Source organism: Mus caroli, chromosome 18, assembly GCF_900094665.2.
Source record: "Mus caroli chromosome 18, CAROLI_EIJ_v1.1, whole genome shotgun sequence".
Taxonomy (NCBI): domain Eukaryota; kingdom Metazoa; phylum Chordata; class Mammalia; order Rodentia; family Muridae; genus Mus; species Mus caroli.
Genome location: NC_034587.1, coordinates 56,890,257 through 56,900,031, shown reverse-complemented (window position 1 = coordinate 56,900,031; position 9,775 = coordinate 56,890,257). Strand labels below are relative to the sequence as shown.

Sequence of the window (9,775 nt, the reverse complement as noted above, 5' to 3'; positions counted from 1 at the left end):
TATCTTCCACTTGCTTGAGTCAGGGCCTCTTATTTACTGCTGCATGTGGCAGGATAGCTGGCCCCATGATCTTCCAAAATTTTTCTCATTCTGCCTCCCATCTCCACATAGAAGTGCATGGATTACAGATGCTTAGCTGGCTTTATGTGGGTTTGGGGAATCTGAACTGAGGTCTTCAGACTTGCAAGGTCTACTTTATCTACAGAGCCATCTCTCTAGCCCAGTTATGGTTTCTTCTTTAATATGTCTATCAAGAAAATCTACAGTATCAAGTTTAAAATTATACAGGTCATTATCAAGAAGGCACAGCATTATCTTGAGGCAGGTAGTGTCACTCCATCTACAGATAAAAAAAAACAACGAAAAACAAAACAACAACAACAACAAGCAACAACTACTGGAAGTTATGAAAGAATGGAAATATGCTGCTGCTTAGCCCCTCTCTCCATATACACAGTTGAGGATTTCCAGCTAGGGAATGGTGCCATCCACAATGGAAAGGTTTCCTACCTCAATTAACACAAACAAAATAATTTCCCAAATGCAAGCCTCCAGGCTCATCTTTCATATATCTCTAGAGTCTGTCGAGTTGACACTACTAAACACCTCAATGCTAACCCTGAACTCAGATGTTGATTTATATTAAACAAATTTAAATATAATTAAAATTATTGATCTGAAGTTTACTCAAAGTGAGGGGATAGATTTTACCTATCAGTTTATTTATACATATCTGATCCCCTTGCTCTAGCTAATGTGGATATATAATCACTAAATATGGATAAAGCCTGAATAACCTGGATAAACCCAGTATATCGTTTTACAGTATCAGTGTCCTGTTTTTCTGTTTATTGATTCTAATTTTTTGAAAGACACAGGACTTCAGCTTAATTAGAAAGCAACTAGTTTTTAAAACATATTTCCTTAAGAAGAGTTCTAGTTTCCTCAGTCACCATGTCAAGGAAATAAAATTTCAGGTAAAATATTTCTCTAAGATAATAATTTTTAGTAACTAAGTACCCATTAGCCAAACAGAACTCCTGAATATATCTTGAGAGCCATTCTTGTATTGATTCTTCATCTGTAGGTTTGAACACGGCAGGAGATTTTTTTCATGGCCTCCTCCTTCAGATCCACCTCTATTTTCCAGGCCCTAGCCAAACTCTACAAAGGTGATTCATCTACTCCAAACACAATGGGGTAGAACTTCATGTTTTTTTCAGAGTCCTCAAATGACTGTCCAAGAGAAAGATCAGTGAAGCGATGATAGTAGCACATTAGCAAAGCCGTCCAGCATCTGCTTCCAAGATTGCTGCTTCGTTTCAATGACTGAATCTGTGATATTGGGTAAGGAGAGCATAAAATTGTGTCTCTTGTAGACAGGGAGATCACTTATCAGCTTGTCCATCAGGATGGGGAAGTCATAGTGACAAACATTTTTGTTAGAGATCAGGAAGATCGGTGGCTCGGCAATGCCATTCTCCTTAAAGGTGTTCACACAGTTAAGACGAATGTCCTGCAGGACCTTTTCTCTGTCAAAGGTTTGAGGTTTGAAATCCTCTTCATTTTTTAAGTCGGCGTCTACCTTTGTTCTCACAAAGTAGAATTCCTTCTTCATCATGCTAATTGCTTTGGCGAGGTCTATATCATTTTTCTTGANGCGTGTGGCCGAAATAATAATGAAGAAGTCATACTCATAGAACTTCATTTTCTCCATGTAAGTGTTTGGTGGGAACTTTGTGCTTCCAATCCCAGGCAGGTCCCAAAAAACCACATTGGGCATATTGGGGTGTTTGTATGGATGTCTCTCCATGGTTTCTTCCACCACCCCAGCTTTAGCTGCACCTTCCTCTTCATGCCCAATGCCTCTCAGGGTGTTNATAAAACTGGACTTCCCTGATCCAGTCTCCCCAGTTACAGCCACATTGACCAGGGAACTATCGATTTCTTTTAATGCATCACAGATTGCAGAGTTTACCCCCTGATAGTTCCCTTTTTTCATGTTTAATTCATTCGAAGTGGTGATTTCCTGAGAAATGATTATTAATTTCTTTAATTTCTTCAAAAATTCAACAAAAGTGGAGACCAAAAATTGGCACATATTCTCAAGTAAAGAGAACAGCTGACCCATGACTTCAAAAAGCCACTGGAAGAAAGAAAGGAGAAAAAAGAGGGTGTGCATGGATTTTCAGATTTACGTTTTAGCAAATTTCTAGCACATTGCTACATACACCATTCTTAATGGTTGTAATTATGTATTCAATCTCCTTGGTGTTCATTTTACACAATTGGGACTTTGACTAACATTATCCAATTTCACTCTTCCCACAGCCTGGCAGACTNCCACCCTCCTTTTCACTTCTATGAGGTTGGCTACTCTAGGTTTCACCTATGAGTGACAGAGTAGGGTCATTCTTTCTGTAGGTAGCTGAGACCATCACATGAGACTTCAATGGTTTATTCTCCACTGTCTGTTAACAAGTCCATTTTACCTTTAAGCCTCCTCTGTGCCTCTGTTAAATGTAGACCACAACAGCAGAGGCCCCTCCCCTTCCAGCTTCCAGTGTAATTCAGCTGTATCTGGTCATAGGCTCCCTGTTGCCTTGCTTGGGCTGCATGTCTGTAACTGTGTCCATCATTCTCTATAATCTAAGCTATTTGGCCTTTGTGAACTGTTCAGCTCTTATGGTATTTTAAAGGAAGATACTTCCTTACCCTTCTTATTCCTTCTGCTTAGACCTGGTAACAGCCCCTTATACTTTCTGGCTTCTGGTTGTCACACACAGTTCCTTATTTATCTGCTCAGGCTATTTAACATTCTGAATTTGCTGTTTTACTGAAGTTTCTTCATTTGAACATTTATTAATGGATCCAGTCTGATCTGTAATATGCAACACTTTCCCAATAGAATTGGATTGAAGGCCAATGGCCAAGCCTCTCTGTGAGGTGTAATAGGACCAAACTTTGTAAAATGTAATGCATATTTATATGGGGTTTAATGTCTGCCTGTTCAGAAACCAAAGCCACAAATATATCTTTGGTTTCCTTTGAAGATACCTAGCTTTCCTGAATAACAATATCCAAGCAAGATAAAGTACTGTAAGGGGCATCACCCATGATGGTGGATGCTTGGTTCACAGATGGCACAACCAGGGTACCTGCAGCATTACAAATGAACACAGGCAACATATGCAGGAGTCAGGAAAAAGAGTAGTCAAGGCTGAGTTGATTTAGATAATACTAACTCCTGAAACTTGGATTTGACAATCTGTATTGACACTTGGGTTATATCCAGAGGTTTGACTTTATGAATTTCCCAGTGGGAAATATATATATAAAGAAAAACAAAAACAAAACCCCAAAAAAATTGGACACAGGAAGCTAACATGAGATGGTAAGTCAGTAAAGCCATTGGCATTCCTGAAAAAGGTTTGTGCCTCCTGGATGCTGTGCAGTCATGTAATGTCAGCCTCCATGTACGGATGCTAGGAAAGAACAAGTGCAAGTGTCAGTCTGTTCCTCATTAAAAAGGGCAGGCACCTTCATGGACAGATGCTTTCACTCAGCTCCCTCAAGCCACCCTTTCCTTTATTGTCAGCTAAAATGTTATTGTGACAGCTGAGGATTTCTAGAGGCAGTTCTGTCCATCACTTTCTTTTTTTTTTTTTTTTTTTTTTTTTTTTTTTTTGGTTTTTCGAGACAGGGTTTCTCTGTGCAGCCCTGGCTGTCCTGGAACTCACTTTGTAGACCAGGCTGGCCTCGAACTCAGAAATCCGCCTGCCTCTGCCTCCCGAGTGCTGGGATTAAAGGCGTGCCCCACCACGCCCGGCTTGTCCATCACTTTCAAGTGAGCATGTTCAGGGAATTTAATCCTAAAATGCTTATGCCTGAAAGTTCACACACCTCTATGTGAAGATGTATGGACCCCCCTAAATCAAATTCCCATGCTTCCTATGTTGGGGAGTGAGTTAGAGCTTTACTTGGGAAATGACTACTGTACCAGCTTTGCCTGATTTAGCTACTAAGTATTTGTCCGTGGTGTCCTATTTGGCTTGTTTATTTTGACTTTGCACTGAGGTGCACTCAGTGGATCAGGCCACACTTCGGTAGTACCCAGATGAAAGTTTTTAATTGCCTATTTCAGGAAAGACCCGTCTCCACTGTCGGGAATAAAACAGGGAAGGGAAGCAGTTCAGGGGCCTGGATTTCAGCTATTACACAGCCAGGTCATCCCAAGAACACTTTCCTGCCTCTCTGAATCTTCAGAAGTTGTTCCAATCTTACGAATGTTGCCAGAGCTTGAGCCAGCTAACAGTTCTGTGATAGAGAGAGAAAGACCAGATGGATTTGGGAAGCTTGCAGAGGGTCAGACACAGGTTTGAGATTGCATCTTGAGCCTGGTGTCTGGAAAACCGACATTTTTGTCCATATAGTCTCCATGGAGACTAACAGGAGCCTCTGCTTCATCTGGAATGGGAGGCTACTCAGGGAATCTTGACTATGAGACTCAAAGGAAAGTCTGAGGAGATTGAAAGCAATTCTGGGTCTAACTTCTAGCAATCTAAAGTGTTAGCCAAAGCCACATCATTTTGTAAAACAATCACATTTAGAATGAATTGTGATAATTTCAGGAATGATGGGTCTCCATGACTAAAATGACCTTTGCCTCTAGATTCTTGCTCTTCACACTCTCAGAGACTACTTGGGTGGGAGCACACACTACAGGCTCCTCATCAGTCCCATGGCACAGAACTTCCCTTCTTTCTCTGGGACCCCAAGAAGGGATTTCCCACTCTGCCACGTGGGCTTGATCTCAGAGCCTTTCCTGTGCCATTGTTTTCCTTTTCTATCTACAGCACTCACACCTCCTTATCTACCCTAGTATGCTTCTTGAACCCCAGACCTGGCATCTTTCCTGATGATAAGGAGGTGGAATTTCTCGTTTTATAGATCTGCATAAAGGATCAACATATTCAGCGTGTGTGTGTGTGTGTGTGTGTGTGTGTGTGTGTGTACTTTACTTTTGTTTTATTGATTGGATGGTTTCCTTTTCATGTTCCAGATCATCCAGAAATGTGATTTTGCAACCCAGTCCTGTAAACACTAAAGTCAAATTTCAACTAAAGAGTTTGCATGTTGATTAGTCTTGCCCTACCCCCAGCCCAATACCCCAGTGTCATAACATTTCCTGTTTAGTTATCTCATTTAATGGAAGGGTTACATACCAGCATATAAGTTTTATAAGTTTTTCAACTGAAAAGTTAAAACTTTTAAAGAACAGATTTAAGATGGAATCTTCCTTAGAAATATGGAAAAAATATCATTGGAATAGAAGACTTAAAATATCCTGACATGATGAATTTAACAATACTATTCTTGTGGTTTTCTTAAAATGTGTTTGGTGCATATTTTCATGCATGTGTATGTTGTGTCATGTCTACATGTATGTATATGCTCATATATTGCTTATGGGCACCAAATTCATTGTTAGTGGACATTAAGTTAAATTATAACCGTTCAAGTAGCCCAAAATGCCTTTGAGATCACATAACAAATAAATCTTTGAGAAATAAATTTCTTGTTAAAAGGTGAGGCTGCCTTCAGAATTGCTAATGTGTATTCTTCCTGGGCTGCTGGTCAATTGGGTTAATAATTGTCTCTTAAATGTTGTAATGCTCTTTGCTTCCCTAAGACAGATTGCAACAAGAACTATTAAGATTAATTCCCTATAAAATATTCCTACTCAGAGACAATGGAGGCTCATCTCTGAGCCTGTCCTGCCACAGGACAAAAGCATAAACAATAAAACTGGGCACAGGCACTGGCCAGAACAGCATCCACAGATTTGTTTTTTTTTTTTTCTTAAGATTTATAAAGGTTTTGATAAAAACTCATCTGACTTCTAATTTAACTGCACACATCTATTCTCTTTTGTCCTCTGAGGATATGAGAGTTGTCGCCTCTGGTTTAATGTATCTGTATGTTCTGTTTTCTTCTTCTTTCCAGGCCCAAACTGTTGCAATAGGGGTCTTAACTTAATTTTTGATAACAGCTCCATGGGTCCTGTTCTAAGAAATTGGTCTAACTATACTTATGACCTATGATAAAGCAATCATTTCAACCTTGCCAGGTCTTTGAGGCAACAAATATCTTAGTTGTTTAGTTATATCTTTATGCTTTACAATATAAAAAAAACAAAACAAAAGAAAACAAACAAAACAAAACAAAACAAAACAAAACAAAACAAAACAAAACGCTTCAACACCAGGGCCAAGAAGTGGGAGTGGGGGAGGGGGGAGGGCAGTCGAGGGGGAGGGTATGGGGGACTTTTTGGATAGCATTTGAAATGTAAATGAAGAAAATACCTAATTAAAAAATGTCTAAACAAAAATCAAAAAACAAAACAAAATAAAAAACAAAAACCAAAAAAATCCTCAAAAATAAAAAAAAAACAAAAAAAAAACCACCAAAAACTAAACCTTAAAGTTGTATAAAAGAGAGAAAAAAACAAACAAACCAGGATTCAATAAATAAGAGAAAACATGCTTAAAAGGTCATAAGTAGGTGAATACATTTTAAAAGAAAATGTTGAAGAAAAGGAATTTTAGTTGGTAAATTGGTTCTGTTCTGCGAGGATAGCTCCAGTTTGAGGTGTGAAGCAAACTAAAATCTGAAAGTATAATCTGCCATAAATATTTTGTAAAATATAAAAAAGCCCATGGGTTGTTAAAGGGTTTAAAAAATCCCCAAGGTCAAGTTTACTACACTGAAACAAATCTAAAAATTGAGTCTTGTTTATATCAACAAGGTTCCCTTAAGATATTGATATGCTTTTGGTTTTACTTAAAAGAGTAGAATTTAATTAAGATAACATTCATCAGAGCCATAATGTAAAGGCTGTGATGAGTTACAAAAACTTTGGATTCAACAGCACTTCATGGGGCTAGTAGAACATACATTTTAATTTAATTTTATGGAATTCAATATATTAATACCTAAAATTATATATACCTTTCTTGAAAAATGATCTGAACTTTATGTTTCCTTAAGATAACTATTTGTCTTTTCTCCTGACATGTGACTGCCGACAAGAACAGGCCCTCAGACTTAGCACTGTTGTTAGCAACACAACAAAGTGCCAAGCAACAGTGGTGACAAAATCAAAACTCTGCTCCCATTAGTCAGAAAAATGGCGACTTCACAGATAAATAACACATCGTGCACAGGTGGGGTCGCTGCTCAGCACCAGGCCTCCTGGCTAGGTAATTCCTACTGAACTATCAAGATGACTCCATGAGACTCCATGATCTAGTTCCCTCTGAATTTTGTACCCCAAGCTGGACAGGTATCCAGGTTATACTCAATCAACTTTAGATAAAACTAATGGAGAGGGTGGGGAAAGGCAGATATAAGCTTTCCTGATAGTCACTAAAATTAATTATTCGGTAATAAATTTGGCCTGTCACAAAAGCTAACTGGACTCTAACGAAAATGAAAACAATCATATCTATTAGGGCAACCAAGAGCCTGAACACACTCTATTCAGCCTGAGGAGAGGGAGGAAATCATGAAGTCAAAAGATGCTGGAGATCTTTTCACAAAAGCTTCCCATTCTTTTAGTCCTCATCCCCTGTTCTAATTACACACTGAAGTTTGTCTTAGGTAAGCAAGATGGCTCAGCAGGTAAGAGTACTTGTCACTAAGCTAAGTGATCTGAGTTCTAGTCCCAAGAATTCATATAGTGGTGAGAGAGAACTGACTTCCACAACTTGTCTTTTGACCTTCATTTGTATGCTATGGCATGTGAGTGACCAGCCCCGATACATGAATGTACATAAAAAGAATAAATAAATGTAATAAAAATAGGTAAAATGCATTGTACAAAATTCTTAAATAATTACTAACATGAGGAAAATAACAGCAAAAAATGGTCTTCAATGACTTTGTGCTATGTCTGAATACAACAAATGACAGTGATATGAAATATCAATCACTGATGAAGGATGCATGCCTTCATAGCACCCCAGCTCTATACTAAAACCCAGGATGTTAAAGAGGATTGCTCAGTTATAATGTCCACAGCATCTACCACTGCTGTTTTGGTAAATGGACTTGTTGTCAAGTCACCTTCTGCATATTTCTGATTGTGCCAGAGACAAGGGTTTTGTTGCTGTTTTTTGTGTCCCATTTGCTTTGTTTTTGCAGTGGGTAGGGTTTTAAAGCATCATCTCATAACTGGTCAAAGGGCTGAGAATAAGAGAGTTGAGTGCTCCTTCCTAAATAGACCAGGGAGGAGGGACATCTATGTCAATCCTNCTCTTTAGTCAGGCTCAGGAAACACTGTGGAAGAGCCAGGGGATGGGGCCTGGTGAATGGTATGACTTAATGTCTTATTAATGCAACGTGGAATTTGCACTCATGGCAGCTGCATAAGACTTACATGAGATCTAGCCCATCAACATTTTAGCATTCATGAGTCTAGGGACACAGGAGGCCTTATCCTTAGACAAGGAGATAGTAGATTAATATCAGAATAATAGCTGGTGTGGGAGGGAGTGTCATATTTTTTCTTTTTAGAGATGTAGCTTCTTGAAAGTTGCCCATAAGCCAATAAAACTCTACATCCAGAACATGCAAGCAACCCTAAAATCAGTGGAGTATTTGAAAAAAAAAAAAAAAAGACAAGATAACAGAGTGCCAGTCATTGGGAAGGGGAAGAGTCCCAGAGAGAATACGAGTGAGAAAAGAGAGAAATGATGGGGGGAAGATGATCAAAGTATTATATACACATATGACATCTTCATACAGTAAATAGAAATATTTTTAAAACAAAACAAACAAATCCTAGAATTGCTCCCCAGCAGGTTATAGCAAAAACATTGCACAGTGGGGCATCTTTTCCTCTAGTCTAGTTTCCACTGGAGTTTACAGTAAATCTGCTGCACTGGGTGGAGAGAGGCAAGAAAATAGAAGCAAGAAAATAGTGCAAGGACTTAACTGGATCAAGACACAGCAATTTTCATATATTCTGTAGTGACATTTCATAACACATTTTCTTCAAGGTTCATTTTCAGTTGCTACAGGGAGTGGAGAAGAAAGAAGCAAAACCACCCCTCCCACAAATTTGATAAGTTTTAAATAATCATTAGGTCATTCGGTTTATCTCTGTCTAAAGAACATCTATAAACATCTATAAACAAGTCCTCACTACCTCCCCTCAAAGCAGCTTACCTTCCGAACTGAGGATCCCAGCTCTGAGGCCATGTCTCTAAATGTCTTGTTATCCACAAAGGTTGGTTTTATCATATGGAAAGCTTCAATTAATCAGTGCCTGAGTGACAATTTTTAAATGATGGAAAATACTTCCTCTGTGCTGGCTAGTTTTGTGTCAACTTGACATAAGCTATAGTTATCTGAGAGGAGGGAACCTCAGTTGAGGAAGTATCTCAGGAAGATCTAGCTATAAGTAGACAAGCCTGTGGGGGCATTTTCTTAATTAGTGATTGATGGGGGAGGGCCCAGCCCATTGTGGGTGGGAATTCTCCTGCATTGCTAATCCTGGCTTTAGTGATGAACACTGATGTGGAAGTGTAGTCCAGTTACCTCTTCCCTCCTCTGGACTCCTTGCTCATAGTGTTTCATCACAGCAGTGATAAGCCTAAGACAACATCCTATGTGATTTGGGGCAAATGAATTGTTAGAGTCTCAGTTACTTTTGTTGAAATGTTAATAAATACCACCCACTCCTGGATTTCTGAAGAGTTGTAGAGAAGGG

General features: G+C 39.0%; 1 pseudogene; it reads right to left on the bottom strand.

The window, feature by feature from the left end:
- Positions 1–902: 902 nt before the first annotated feature.
- On the bottom strand, positions 903–2,146 carry LOC110284995 (annotated as a pseudogene).
- Positions 2,147–9,775: the final 7,629 nt, after the last annotated feature.